Source organism: Rhipicephalus microplus, chromosome X (genome assembly GCF_043290135.1).
Source record: "Rhipicephalus microplus isolate Deutch F79 chromosome X, USDA_Rmic, whole genome shotgun sequence".
Lineage (NCBI taxonomy): Eukaryota > Metazoa > Arthropoda > Arachnida > Ixodida > Ixodidae > Rhipicephalus > Rhipicephalus microplus.
The window spans coordinates 324,965,468-324,980,702 of NC_134710.1; the positions used below are offsets into that span (position 1 = coordinate 324,965,468).

Here is a 15,235-nt window from a genome sequence, read left to right on the forward strand (position 1 = left end):
TGAAAAATGACTGAATAACAACCTTGCTACTACAGCAAATTTGTACAAGCTGAAGTAGGAAAAAGTGCTATAATGGGCAGAACGAAGACAGACCTACCAAACACAAAAAGACGAGATGCTAATACAAAAGCAAAGCTGCATTTGCACTATTGCGTGGGCATATGCAGGGCAAGGCAAAAGAAAAGCGAAGAATTGAGCCAATAAATTTTTTAAAGTTTCTCATGCATGTTTGAGACACCAACTTGTCCATGGCAATAGCCAAATTAAGGACGTTAAAAGGAACAATAAAGGCACCTATTAAGTCAACGTTTATTGTTCAAATAGCGGTCTAGAAACTTCGTAGTGTTACTTTTGTGCCAAGAAAGGGCTTATTTTGAAATAAAGTCGCACTTTAGAGGTACACCCTTGAGACGGAACGCCAAGGGTGTACCGTCTCAAGGGTGTACCTTTTACGTATATGTAAAATAATATATATATCATACTGCGCCTTATACATGGCAGTTCACCAGAAACTTGTGAATATGATTAGTCTGTAACCAATCACAATTTTAGGTTTTCACAAGAGCCGCATATCAGCTCCAACAATGCACGGGCCTGAAGGAAGGTACACTCATTGCTGCCTCAAGCAGGGGTGCAACGGCCGAAGTACACTTAGGAGCAATTTTTGGAGCAGCAAAATGTTACTTTTGGAGCCCGAAAATCTAAATTTTGAGCAGGCTACAGAGAAAAAAACATGACTATCATGAAATACTGAATTTGGAGCAGTGTAAAAAAAGGCTGACATTTAGAAAAATAAGATGTGTATAAACCATTCAACATCACTTAAAGCATGCAATGTGAAGGTAAGCACTGCTATTTCAATGAAAGTATTTTGAACCACCCCACTGTGCAAACAATAATCAAGTCCATACTACAGGGGCGAGACGGCCTAATTTAAATCGGGAGCACTTTTTGGAGCAGCAAAATTTCAATTTGGGAGCACAAAAACCTTGCTTTGGAGCAGTTAGTGGCATTTAATATGTCGACCTGGGAGCTTGAAAAGATGAATTTTTATCAACATGGGGGCACCAGTGCACATTTCAAGTGGCTAAATATACACAATACTGAAACACATTTTGAAAGATTTGAACAGATAATCACCAGGTATGAAGTGCACCACCTTTTTACCAACCCCGTGGCCTATCAAGTCCTCATAACAAACATGTACTAAAAAAATACTTTTAAAAGGTTTTGTTGAAATATAGTTTCCCAGGAAACATTTAAAAAGAAAAAAATGGGCAGATCCCACATACAGTGGGCATCAATTATATGCGAAGCACGAATAAGAAAAGTTGATGTGTCATTTTAAGATCAGCCCAACGTTAGAGGTGGAGGGAAATGATGCTGTAGAGGACTTCAGTGTCATGATTATCATGTTTGGATGTGTCGTTTACCTTCGTCATCTATTCACGTCACGTGATACCAAATTTAGTATCTGTGGAGCCAGCAAAATTGCCGTGAGCAATCTATGAGCGTGGTATGTTGTCATGTTCTTACATGACACGCATGTCAGGATTATCATGTTTGCACCAGTCATATGTTTCGTCATACATTGACATCATGTAACACCAAATTTGGTATACGTGGAGCTAGCAAAATGGCCGCGAGCACATCCTGAAGGGCCCAATATACTTCAATGTAGCGTTGACGTGCGCGCACGCTGGGCACAGCGACGCTACATTAGCAAAACACGAGCACTCTATTACTCCTGTCCGGCACATTTGCCCCCTGGCTCTTGGCACCTCAGAAGTTCGCAGCAGTGGGGGGCTGCTTTGTCCAGTACCAGGCCGGACCTGCAACTTCGGCTGGTGACTTGGGCGAAGGACGTCGCGGCTAGGCACTGCCTGGACGCCACAACCGACAGCCTAAAGGCCGCCCACAACGCTGCTTTTTAATTTTTTAAATATTATTTTACTTTTTGGCCTTCTGATGAATAAAGTTTTTCACCACCACCACCACTCTATAGTCTGACACCAGGCGCGACCAGCGTCCGCCTGCGCGGCCCGATGGCAACCGGCGCTAAATGAGGGCACGAAATGTGACAAGGCGCATTTCGCGCCGATGCGTTACCCAGACAACACCGAGTGTCTCTTTTCGTGAGGGAGGGAGGCCAGACGGGCTGAAACCCGCATGCGTCGAAGCGATGCAGCGCGGCGCGCGCCTGCGAGTATATGGCAGGACCGGCGCCTGGCGTGGCAACACAGGTGTGACACGACGAAATGAACACTGGCGCACACGCACACCGAGCGCCTTCGAAATTTATTGGCGCCTTGACTGTGGCATGTAGTCATCTTCCCACATGACATGCATCTCATGATTATCATGTTTTCACCAGTCGCATACCTTCGTAATCCATTGGCATCACGTAATACCGAATTCGGCGTATGTGAAGCTAGTGAAACAGCCGCGAGCGCATCATCAGAGTGGCATGTAGTCATGCTGATAATCAAGACATGCGTGTCATGTAACACGTTTGGATATGTCATTTACCTACGTCGTCCGTTCCCGTCGCGTAATACTGAGTTTGGTACATGTGAAGCTAGCGAAACGGCGGCGAGTGCATCATTGATTGATGTGTGGTGTTCAACGTCCCAAAACCATGATCCCATGATTACGAGAGACGCCGTAGTGGAGGGCTCCGGAAATTTTGACCATCTGGGGTTCTTTAACGTGCACCCAAATCTGAGCACACGGGCCTACAACATTTCCGCCTCCATCGGAAATGCAGCCGCCGCAGCCGGGATTCGATCCTGCGACCTGCGGGTCAGCAGCCGAGTACCTTAGCCACTAGACCACCGCGGTGGGGCGGCCGCGAGTGCATCATGAGCGTAGCATGTAGTCATGTTGTTACATGACACACATGTGATGATTATCATGTTTGCACTAGTCACATACCTTCGTCATTCATTCATGTACTGTAATACCAAATTCGATATATGTGATCCTGGCGAAACGGCCGCGAGCGCATCATGAGCGTGGCATGTTAGTCATGTTATTACATGACACGATGTCATGATTTTTGTGCTAGGGTCTGTCGCTTGTGTTCGTTATGCAATAATGCCATACCATACCAGTTTTCCGACATGCCATGTGAAGAAAACCACTGCAAGAGCTGCAGAGCCATGAAATGTAAATCATGACACTCATGACATACATGTCATGTTTTCCATGTTATGACTAGGCGAATATGTTCTTCATACAGTCATGTTACGCCATACCAAGATTGATATCGATAGGATTATCGAAACGGCCAGGAGAGCTGAAAGTGATAGGCGGCTAGATAGATAGATACGCTCAAAGTCGCCAAAGCTCGCCAAGAAATGCTTCGCATTTAAAAATTCAAAGATTGTGATGACACAGGAATCGTAGTTACGTAACGGTAGGCCTCCGCTTAAAGAAAAGCCTGACAAGATAGCGTCAAGTGTACTGCAAGCTTTTAACAGACAACAAAAGCGTGCTGCACCACCGTTAAGGGCCACCCCATGCGGGACCACCTCCAAGGGTGCTGCGCGAGAACCAAGAAACCTCGGCGCACCGACTATCTCGTAAAGCGCGTGCCGATGGCACTAAGTGATAAGCGAATAGTACTGATAATGCCTCTCCACACTAGCAACCACGCATTATTAATACGGCCCACGTTGGGCAGTTCTATTTTCTTTATTATCGTAGGTCATCACTGTCTATGTAGAACTACCAATAAAACATCGGCTTGCGATTGTTACACTCGCCGCTGCGCGACTCGCGCAACGCAGATAAGAAACTCGCGTTCACACAAACCAACCACCGAACGTACAGAGGGCGGTTTTATTGCTAGTAGAAAATAAAGAAAACGAAGTTCGCCAGTCACAATGCGGAACGGCCACCGACCGAAAGACCTATCGAACATAAAGCAAAGCCTAAACGCTCGAGTAGCCCAGAGCCGGCCCGCAGCGACGCGTCTTCGAGCGTTTGGCGCGAGTTTCGATTACAAAACGGAGCAGTGGCAAATCAACGTTCATCTGTGCCACGTGATCGCCGACGCATCATGAAGCGTCGAGGTACCCGTTAATATCGTTTAAAATGGTTTGCACGCGCGTTCTGTCACCACGGCTTCGCAAATGACCAAGTATTTTCTCTCTACATCCAGACACCGATGTGCGGATTCCGCGTGCTATGGCTTCCTAAAATGCAAAATGCAATGAAAACTGAATTGTCTAAATAAGTTAATGGGCGGAAACGGGGAATGGGCTGCGCGCGTTCTTTTGAGAACCCATGTGCACGCGCCAGAGCATCCAGGAGACGCGTCGGATGCAGGGAAATGACTCCAAGTTTAGAGTTACTCGCTCACGGCAAACGCGCACGCGTAGGTGACCGCACAGCGCACGCGGCATCGTCGACACGAAAACCGAAGCGACCGGACGAACGCGCTACGCACAACAAAGAACCTGACAGTCGACCCCGCTACGCTTGCCACCCGACTCGGTGGTTTTCCATAGGCGACAGTGGCACCTGAACACGTACGCTTGCCACCCGACTCGGTGGTTTTTCATAGGCGACAGTCGCACCTGAACACGTACGCTTCCCACCCGACTCGGTGGTTTTTCATAGGCGACAGTCGCACCTGAACAGGTACGCTTCCCACCCGACTCGGTGGTTTTCCATGGGCGACAGTCGCACCTGAACACGTACGCCTGCCACCCGACTCGGTGGTTTTCCATGGGCGACAGTGGCACCAGAACACGTAGCCTAGCTAGTGGAAGCAGCACGCTCGATGCACGGCAGCACATTTTTGCGGGGTCACGCACACTACGGGAGCATTCGTCATCAGAAAGGTGCAAAGTAAAAAAAGAAAGAGAAGAACACGCTAGGTTGCGTCTTATTAGTCAACTCGGCCTTATTTTTTTTCAGTGAAGCTGACGTTGGCATTGAAATTCTAGCTTTCGAGGCTGTTTAGGTGCAGTTCGGCGCAATTTTCGCGATCTATTTGCTTTTGGAGCAGCTTGGCACAAAGAAACGGAATTGTATCGAAAATGCGCAATATGCGCAACTGTCTCACCCTTGCTATCAGCGTTTGCTACGCCTATCAAATAATTTGACAGACTACAAATCTAAATATAAATCTGGCAAGCTCGCTACTTCGAAATTCGGGTGATTCCAAAAACCGAGGAGTCGGGGTGGCGCAAAAAAAAAAAAAAAACTGGCGCACAATTTACTGTTTTGTTTTTAGGGAAGCAGAAATGTCATACACTGCTTCAAATGATTGCCAGTAGCTAATTAAAACGTCAGTCGTTATACGGGTACTCCGAATTATGCGGCGTACAAACGCATAAGCAAATGGACGAAATGTGCAGTGTCCCGTGACTAGCGCTAATAGCCCCTTCCAAATCACAATACGCTTTTTCGAAAGGCACCGGTGTACTGCTGCAAAGGTGACTTAAGCAGCATTCTCTGCACGGGTTAGAAATTTCATAATCGCTACTTCCCCTGTTCCCACTTTCCACCCTCACCCCCTTTTTTATTTCTTTAACCGTGGGTTAGGTGAACACCACCTGGTTAGCCGCCACTTCGGCTCGCTTGCAAGGCGCGTTCGACCAAGTAAAGTATCAACGGAGCGCGCCCGTTGGCACGGCGACGGTACCAGATATTTATCGCCAGGATCACGCCGGGACAACGCACCTTCAAGACAAAAAAAAAAAAAGTTTTTTGTGCCGCTGCTACGGCAATCAACGTGGTCGCTGGTTCGCTGCACGTCAAGCTTGTTCGCACGAGGTTAAAGTGGCATGCGCTTCCAGCTTTAGTTAAAGTCCCTGGATATTTTTAGGTAAGTATCGCCGTTCTTTTAACCAATCCGCCGCGCATACTCCTCTCCCGCCTCTCGGGCCGCGACGAGCATCGCGCCGTGTCATCAGCGTGGCATAGCATTCTTGATAGGAAAGTGGCACGAGCCGGGTTATAGGGCCGGCGCCCGCACGGTGGCTGTTCGGGAGAGGATATAGATTAGGTCTGGACACTTGGGAGAGGAGGGTTGGACACTTTGGAGAGGATATGCAGGAGATAGTCGCTACTTTCTCTATATTAAGGGGCTTTATCTTTAGTTCCAACAGGCCACAGTCGCGTTTTCAGGCTAGGAAATTTACATTTCCCGCGAAACGTAGGTGGCAGCAACGCATTTTTGTCAAAATTCCGTCGTCCCGCTCATAGGTATTCGCTGCGGTGAGCAGACCAATGGGCGCACAGCGTTACTTTATCTGGTCGATCGCGTCTCGCGAGAATAGGGCGGGTGGCTAGAATATTTTAAGTATACTCCATGCACTATAGTTAGGGTCCACGCGCTTTGACTGATGGCGCAAACTTCAAGTGGCCGGCATGACCTGCATTTCTCACCAAAATTAGTGCACCTGAAAAAAAATTTGAGCCTGGCTGGGCATTTCGGTGCCAGCGTGGCGCAATTTCAAAAAATTTCACGGTTTTCGCGCAGCTCGGTGCAACAATTAGGAATTTTATCAAATTGGCGCAATTAATGCAGATGTTGCACCCCCTGCTCAAAGATAAAACATTTCCATTCGCAAGTTTCAGTCAAGAAATGCCGTCACATTAAAGGAATGCGAAAGAAACCCTTAATCCCTGAAATTGTCATTTAAGAACTCAGCTGCTTCTAATTTAACCATCACAGGTTCATTATAGTATGAAATAATGACAAGCAAGGTTTCATTTCTTAATTTCAAACTGGAACATGAGCCCCCCAGATGTCATTAAAAAAACACAAGATTTCAAAATCATTTTCTTTTTGTATTTCGACTACACTGGCCAAGTGAACTTCCCTGCAACTTTCTATGTTAAGTGACGAGATTCCTCAGAACACAATGAACTTATTTTTAATATGCCTTAGCAGGCAGCATCAAGATATGAAATATCGATTGATTTATTTGTGGGGTTTAATGTCCCAAAACCACTATATGATTATGAGAGATGCCGTAGTGGAGGGCTCTAGAAATTTTGGCCACCTGGAGTTCTTTAACGTGCACCCAAATCTGAGCACACGGGCCTACAACATTTCCGCCTCCATCGGAAATGCAGCCGCCTCAGCCGGGATTTGATCCCGCGACTTGCGGGTCAGCAGCCGAGTACCTTAGCCACTAGGCCACCATGGCGGGGCAAGATATGAAATATAGCGAGTTGGTGTGAAAACTTTGAGACAACATTGCCACCTTTATCTTTCTTGTTTCTTGCACTTTTTCTGACTTGCCAAGTGCCTTCTTGCGGCAAGAGCAGTGCTTTTGGTTTTGTGAAATGGTAATTTACCAATACGAAGAAAATCATTTCACTCTTTAGTATTCTAAGCATTTGACTTTCTATAATATTTGAAGATTACCAATATTTGCATATGCTCAATACGAGTAAAAATGCACAATGATTGCTATAATGGCACGGGTAGGTATACTGCACTCCTGCTATCCACTATAACTATTCAACTTCCTCATTAGTGCAAGCACAAAATAACTAACAGCAAGTTAGCATGAATCTTGGATTTTATGAATCTGCAAACTCAAAACAGGTTGTGCAGTGAATTCACGCACAAGCTGAGTGATCTATGACCCAAAAAAATGCCAGCATAACTGCCAACTTGGCTACAGAAAAATTCGTGAAACCCCCGAGTTGGGAAGGGGGGGGGGTACCGATTTTTTTTTAATTTGTAGCTGTGATGGATTTGCCTGTAGCGACAAGCTTAATCATGCTTTGCCACCATAAGTCAAAATGATGCACAAAATTATTTTCCTTCATTTTTGGCACCAAAAGAAAAAAAAAACATCACGAAAAACAATAAAGGGGGGGGGGGGGGGCAAGCGCAAACATCGGAGTTGCAGTTTTATAATGGCTTAGCGGCCGAACACACGAGGGTAGGGTTTCCCATTAAGGCGAGTGTCTCATACGGGGAGCGCAAATGCTCCCGAAATTTCGCGTCACCAAACCAACTAGCGAAAAAAATCGATTTCCGTCAAAAAATGCCAGCATAACTGCCAACTTGGCTACAGAAAAATTCGTGAAACCCCCGAGTTGGGAAGGGGGGGGGGGGGTACCGATCTTTTTAAATTTGTAGCTGTGATGGATTTGCCTGTAGCGACAAGCTTAATCATGCTTTGCCACCATAAGTCAAAATGATGCACAAAATTATTTTCCTTCATTTTTGGCACCAAAAGAAAAAAAAACATCACGAAAAACAATAAAGGGGGGGGGGGGGGGCAAGCGCAAACATCGGAGTTGCAGTTTTATAATGGCTTAGCGGCCGAACACACGAGGGTAGGGTTTCCCATTAAGGCGAGTGTCTCATACGGGGAGCGCAAATGCTCCCGAAATTTCGCGTCACCAAACCAACTAGCGAAAAAAATCGATTTCCGTCAAAACAACTTGCGTATGTCTTCACGCGTGAACGGACGGGACGGTGCAGCTGGGTGCCGCGAAAGCGTGGGTCAAAGCTTTGGCTTTGCTCGCTACTAGATTCTTTGGACTGGAACGCTTCTAGCTTTTTTTTTTAACTCTTAATCGCCTTTAATCTACCACTGCGTTAGCCACGTGCCCTCGGAGCTCGTATATCGCTATGGCATCGCTGCGAGCGCAGTTCTGTGGGCGGCGGTTGTGGAAAATGGTACTTTAATTTTTAATCCACGTGCCTTCAGAGCTAAAAGTCGTTTTATACTATGTATAATCGCAACTGCCGCGGTTTTGTCCGCAGAGTTTGCGGAAAGCAGCGTTGCTTTGACTGGTCGAGTGTTGGTCGCGTGCACATTTTCGGAGTTCTGTCAGTAACGACGTCGCCATACATGATCGCGTCAAATGTTTCGTCCACTGCGGATGTGGCAACGACAGCCACACGAACTGTAGAAGACAGTGCGTGTGCCGATCGCACGCATACTTCCGAAGCTTCAAACACGCTGCTCTCAATCGGCCTTCGTTCGACGGTTTCGGTACTAAAGTTCATATCACACGCTGCGATTAGGAAAAGTGTTCGGAACATTAGAATTTCGGTCCGATTGACACACGGATTTGGCTGGGGAATTTCACGAATACGTTTCTGCCGTGGTTTCGCATCCCTGAGACTACTGTAACGTTTAGATGAACACCTCTTAAATTTGTTTATAATAAAATGCGGTGGGCTCGCAATGAGCCTTGAACAGACTGACCAGCATTTTTGTCAATGCGGCCAAATCTTGCGCAGAAATTTCAATTTCCGGGAGATTTGCATGGCAACCATACAAACTGAAGAAACGGTCGAAATCCGGGAGTCTCCTGGACAATGCGGAAGACTTGGAAGGTATATGTGATGATGAAAACCCTAATATATTTTATTCTCTCCTGATGGCGGAATATAGCACAATGGCGTTTTTTTGCCCTCCGCGACTAGCTACGGCAATGCGCCGTAGCCAATCGCGAAAGCCACGCTATTTCACAAATTTTATTTTATTTTATTGGAAATGAAATACTTTTTGTAACATTTCAGGCAAGATTCGTAAAATCATAAGCGTGGTCGAAATTTGTACATTTTACGGGAAAATCGGAAAAGTTGGCAGGTACTCTAGCAATGCCATTTAATGGCAATGCTAGAGTACTAACTAATGTTTCTTTGCTAATGTTGGCCCACAGGTCAGCTCATTCAGATGTATCTTCAAGTACATATTACTTGCCAAGGTAAGTTAAATTAAGATATCATTTGCAATAACAAATAATACTTCATGGTTGTACCAATTCATAAACCTCCTTCCCCACACACCTGACTCTAGATGCTTGACAATGCAAAATTTTACTTGTGATGGGGATTTCCTAGTCATCTGATAGGGGGAAGGGGGCGCTAGGTCAGCCCCACAAATTGACATAATAGGGATAGGGGTGCGCTGCGAATCAAGGAGGGCAGCATTGCGATGAAGCGTCGTCCATTACAGATCTGTTATGACTATCGCTACAACTTTCCCTGCCCTTCCTAGAGAGCTGTGTCATTGTTCGACGCGCTAGTGACGGACTTCGATCGAAATAATGAGCATTTAGGTACACTTTGAAAGTGAATTAAAATATATTCTAAACTTTTGCTGTATCCCGCCATTCACATGGCGTGGAGTGTCCTTGCATCCAGAGGAAACCCACAAGAGGCTTGTCATAGCTTCAATATTTCTTGGCACTACCCGTATTAGGGAAGCAGTAATGGAGGGCTTTAAAAATGTCGACCACCTAGAGTTCCTCGACCTGAACCTAAATTCAGGAACACCATCATCGAAATACAGCAACAATGGCCACTGTTCCGCCCTGCAATCTTCGGGTTAGCAGTCTAGCACAATAACCACTAGACCACCATGGCGGGCGGAGAAAATTAGTCAAGTGAGCCCAAGTCAGTGGGCTGAGCAATAACATTACCAGAAATCCACAAAATGAACACAAAATCAACAAAACTCATTCAGACTCTTCCAAGCTCACTTCGGCTCAGGCTCACCAAAATAATGAACAGCCACATTCGCTCGGGCTTAAGTCATAGTCTAGAATGTTTACTCAGCCTCCACACTTACAGCAAACTTGACGCGACCATTAATTGCTGTAACAAACTAAACTTCACACTGTTCTTTCTAGCAATATTGCAGTGCTATTTTGTAAACATTACGTAAAATAAGCAGGTGTAGCGACTTATGCTTCAACCCTACCACCAATACAAAATAGCACTTTACAATGAAGCACCATACTACTTATTTGACACAAGGTGTGCCAAAGCATACTCGTTTACAGTTTCCCTTGCAACTGGAGCATTATGCTAGCAACTTGGACTTGCTCAGATTTCCTCAGACTATCAAAACTAGACTCGAGGAGACATAGGCTTGCACTTGTGATGCCACTATAACTCTCTTAAGATGCAAAGAGTGAGAATCACTCAATCAGATTTGGTGTCATTGTACAAGGATTGTATAGGTAGTGAAGGCCTCCCACTCAGTATTACTTTTTGTTTTCTTATTTTTCAAACTTGGATTGCTTATTTTACAGGCCCACTTCAGTTGCTGAAGAAGGGAAGTATGCAGTGCTGACACCCGTAGCTATGATCGACTGTGGTACTATCCTTTATTTTCGGCCCATAGGAACAGTTGTGAAGTACGAGACTTAAATGGATACTGAACAAAGTTTTTGCCGCCAATATTTTAAGCCAATTCTATAGATTGGATCCTGAAATTGACAGAGATAACCTTCATTCCAAGCAGAATCTACGATAAAATAATGAATTTAGTGTGTTTTTCACAAACTGTCACGTCTAGCGGCAGCGCCGGAAAATAGAGGATGTCATGTTGGGCAACGTCAAACTCACCGGAAACTGGCAAGCCAACAATGCCAGTCCATGGCCTGCGTCTCTCAACTGGCTCAAATTCCACTATGGTTTCCAAAACCGATATGAACAGCAACAGCAGCTAACAATGCTTCCGGCTGGGGCTAACCACCAGAGCTTTTATGGAAGGGAAAGACAGGAGTGAAAGGACAGCTGTAGAAAAGGAAAAGTGGGACAAGAACACGTGCATCCCCCATGTGCTGCGTTGAGTTCGATGTCACTGCTTGCGTTCACGCGAGCAGCCGCCACGCGCACACAATCCATCAAAAATACAACCAGCTGTTCGAAAATACGGGAAATAAACTCCGTTTATTGCAGCAGGGGCATCTTCCGAGTGCAATTTCGAAGTTCTGTCAGTTTTTCCAGTCTTTGTTCAGTTTTCCTTTATCATTACATTCGCAGAGTACTGAATTCAAGATTTAACAAGAAAATTTCCCTCAGATTTTGGAAAAGATTATAGGACAATGCACATGATATTTCAAGCCAGATATATTTTTAAAACAGCTGCATTCGCGGCGAGATTGAGCTATAGGTGGCAGCACCGTCTCACCGGGGAAGTGGATAGGCGGTCGGCGGCGCGTATACAAATACATGCAGCGGCACTTCGTTGAGTGCGGTCTGAGCCTATTGTCGGCAAATAAAAGGTGTTGATTGCAGACTCCTAATATCTACGCTCCTCTCCAATGAATTGGTGCATGAGGCCTATGCAACGTTACCATTACGAGTGAGTAAAGAGCATTGTGCCTTTTAAAAAGATGCTTGCTCTAAGTGACTGTCAGCGCATTTTCGCACTAAATCACGCTTTTGCTCTGTTTTTATGCATGTTCAGCTTGTGTTCCGCCTGCTACACACTGCAGTTGCATGACAGAACTGCTTATAACATCTTTCTCATCTGCATACACCAAGAAAAAAAAGAGAAAGATTATAGAAAGCCTGCATATCTCTGCAACGAGTTCAGTGCCACCGTTCGTACTTATACACATATGCATCTTATTTTCTCATTCTGTTCCCCATGAAATGTGGGACAGTCAATAAGTCTAGTCAGGAAAGCTTGGTGGCAACAGCACCTTGTGCTACATTGCGCTTACCACGTATATGCACATGCTCTTGCATCAGTAGAAGTACAAAAACCTCGTACGCATTCAGCAGAAAGCTTTCTTCAATGAATTACGTGCATGATAGTGCTACAACAGAGGCCTGGTTATTAATGCACAAGCATGTTTTTTTGTTTTTTAGATGAAAAATGACCACTGCCTTCCATCGGTCAATAACAACATATACAAATACTCAAGACTGCAAAAAAGATAAGATTTTCAGCGAAATTGTACAACATTAAATTAAGGCATGTCGTCAGAATTATTTTGAACGTCTGGGCTCTTTAAAGGGTTTTTAAATCTAAGCACACGGTTGCACACAGCAACTACATTTCAAGTAGTGCGAGTACCGAAGTGTCACAGTTTATAGGATAGTAATATTTCTATGTTGTGGCACCACGGCCAGATAAACACAACCAAGGCTCCTTGCATAACCGATAAACTACCGTGCCATGATTTTTACATCTATCAACAGTGTGGAAGGACGTTGCCTAGAGCCTCGCTTTCGTTTACAACCGAGTTGCTAAAATGCTGCATTCACACACCATTTCATAGTCCTTATGCTTAGAAGCATGCCAAGAACATTTTAGATGTGCTTGAAGCAGAAAGTGGCACCCACTCTAAAATTGTTCTGGTGAATGGAGGGTAGAACGAAAATAAAGAGCACTCTGGAAAGTTATACCTGCCGATCTTATTACAATGGATTAGCCACCGAGAAAGACTGAATGCTTTCGTACACAGTTTTAAGCATACGTACAAGCAGTTATACTTGCGCCGACATAATCCGATAAACCCCCCTTTGAGAACGCGCATGACGCAAGGCCACATACAAACACGACATGGCTAGCAGACGACGCACGGAGCAATCCACTCTTGCGCCCTTTAGCCAGTTGCCGCCAGCGGCGACTCTGCTTAATCTTACAGCCAATAGTGGCAAAATCGTAACCCTGATACACTTATACAACTGAAACTAGAGTCGATAAACACTTCGAAGGCGTCGCATATTTTGACAACGATGCAGATATATTGTCAACAGCTGTCTAGTGCGTATATTACCTTCAAGAAAAATATGCGTAGAATGTCCGATTAGGAGAAAACCCTGCATGGCACTAATTAAGCAATACAGAAGTTCAAAGCAAGCTGAAAAGTTGAGAAGCGATCAAAAAAATTATAAAATAGGAAATGTTGCTACAGCCAAAATTTTGAGTTGTAATGTTGGCTTCAGTGAGATCTCCTTCTCAATTTTTTATGAATAATTCTAATTATGCTGGGGTACAACAGATGAAATAGAATTTAGAGCAATTTCTGGAGCACTAAAATCCAAATTTTGGAGCACTAAAACCAAATTGGCGCAATAGGCACAGCTGTTGCACCCCTGTAATTATGTGTAAGATGTGAAAGCGAGAGATGTCAGGTTACATAAAATGGAAACGCCACTGCAAATTTTAACCACAGAGAAGTAAAGGAAACATATAATTCTATATGTCAATACTTGCAAAGCATGGCACTGCACAGGGAGATGCTGCACATCAATCAAGAGACCAGTTTTATTCGACCTAGCTTATTTTATTTTCCGAGAGACTGAAACAGGTGCTAAGTGCTCATACTTTACCAATAAATACAGAGATACTCTTGCAAACAATGAGCACTACATTGTTTCATAAAAAGGCACTGCCTAGCGATTTAAGTGGTACGCAAAGAATTGGCAAACGAAATTTTAGCACCTGACAATCGAGCACAAGTGGGGAAAAAATCTAATGACACAAAAGCAGAGAAACAATAGATTTGGTAACTTGTATTGTTGTAGATAGATTCTCCTTCAAAACAATGCACATGTTCCCATGCCATTACATGACAATACAAATGAATGAAGTTTAATGTAAAAAAGGTTTCACGCATGATATACATCGTTCAATTTAAACACGACAATGTAGTGGGAAGACAAAACCTGTGACAAGCACACTAAAAGAATAAATCCACAGCCATCCATGCCTTTGCCACGAGGCTGGTCACACGACATTACACCGACTAGCATTATACAGAAACAGCAAGAAAGACAGACACAGGCAAACACGCACACACAGGACCAGTCCTGGTCTTGTGTGTGCGAGTTTTTTTGTATCCGTTTTTTTTTACTGTTTAACTCCGGAGCTATCACGCCAACTTGACCAAACCAAAGCATTCTTAAACCAAAGGAGCATAGGCAAGCTGCCAAAGGATTAAAATTGCACAGAAGACATGATGCCGTTTTCACCATAGAATACATGAGACAAGTAACAATAAATAGAAAGAACAAAATATAAAAGGAAGTGGCATGCATCCATGCATTAAATACAAAAGCAAGACATTCAAGCAGTTGCTTCAAAAAAAAAAAAGAAAAAAAAATGGGAAAAGAGGCTGCATGCTAAAACCAGGCAGTAAAAAAAAAATCTTAAAAAATCTTAAAGGGGCCATGACACCTAACTTTCTATCACAGTCTGTATGATGCGGGTAGATCCTTGTGCGTTCACAAATCAGCTCGATATGTTTTAGCGCAGTTGGTCAAGCACTTCATTCGTAACTGAATATCTTTAGGTACGTGAGTAACCTGAGAGTCTGGCGAGACTGGCGCACTCGCAATCCATGATGCAACAAGCTCCTCGCTGTGAGAGCATCTGCATTCTGGCGAACAATACTGTTCTTTGGTCAGCTGCACATTAAATCACAATATTTTAACTTTTTTCAAATTTGACACTGAAATTGAACGATCTGCAGCGCGGAAACTTCGGTAGAA

At 44.6% G+C, this 15,235-nt stretch overlaps 1 protein-coding gene across 3 annotated transcripts in view; it reads right to left on the reverse strand.

Moving 5' to 3' along the window:
• Positions 1–15,235, reverse strand: part of LOC119186533 (phosphatidylserine lipase ABHD16A) — a 98,114-nt gene that overhangs the window by 78,557 nt on the left and 4,322 nt on the right. The gene's annotated exons all lie outside the window — the stretch shown is intronic.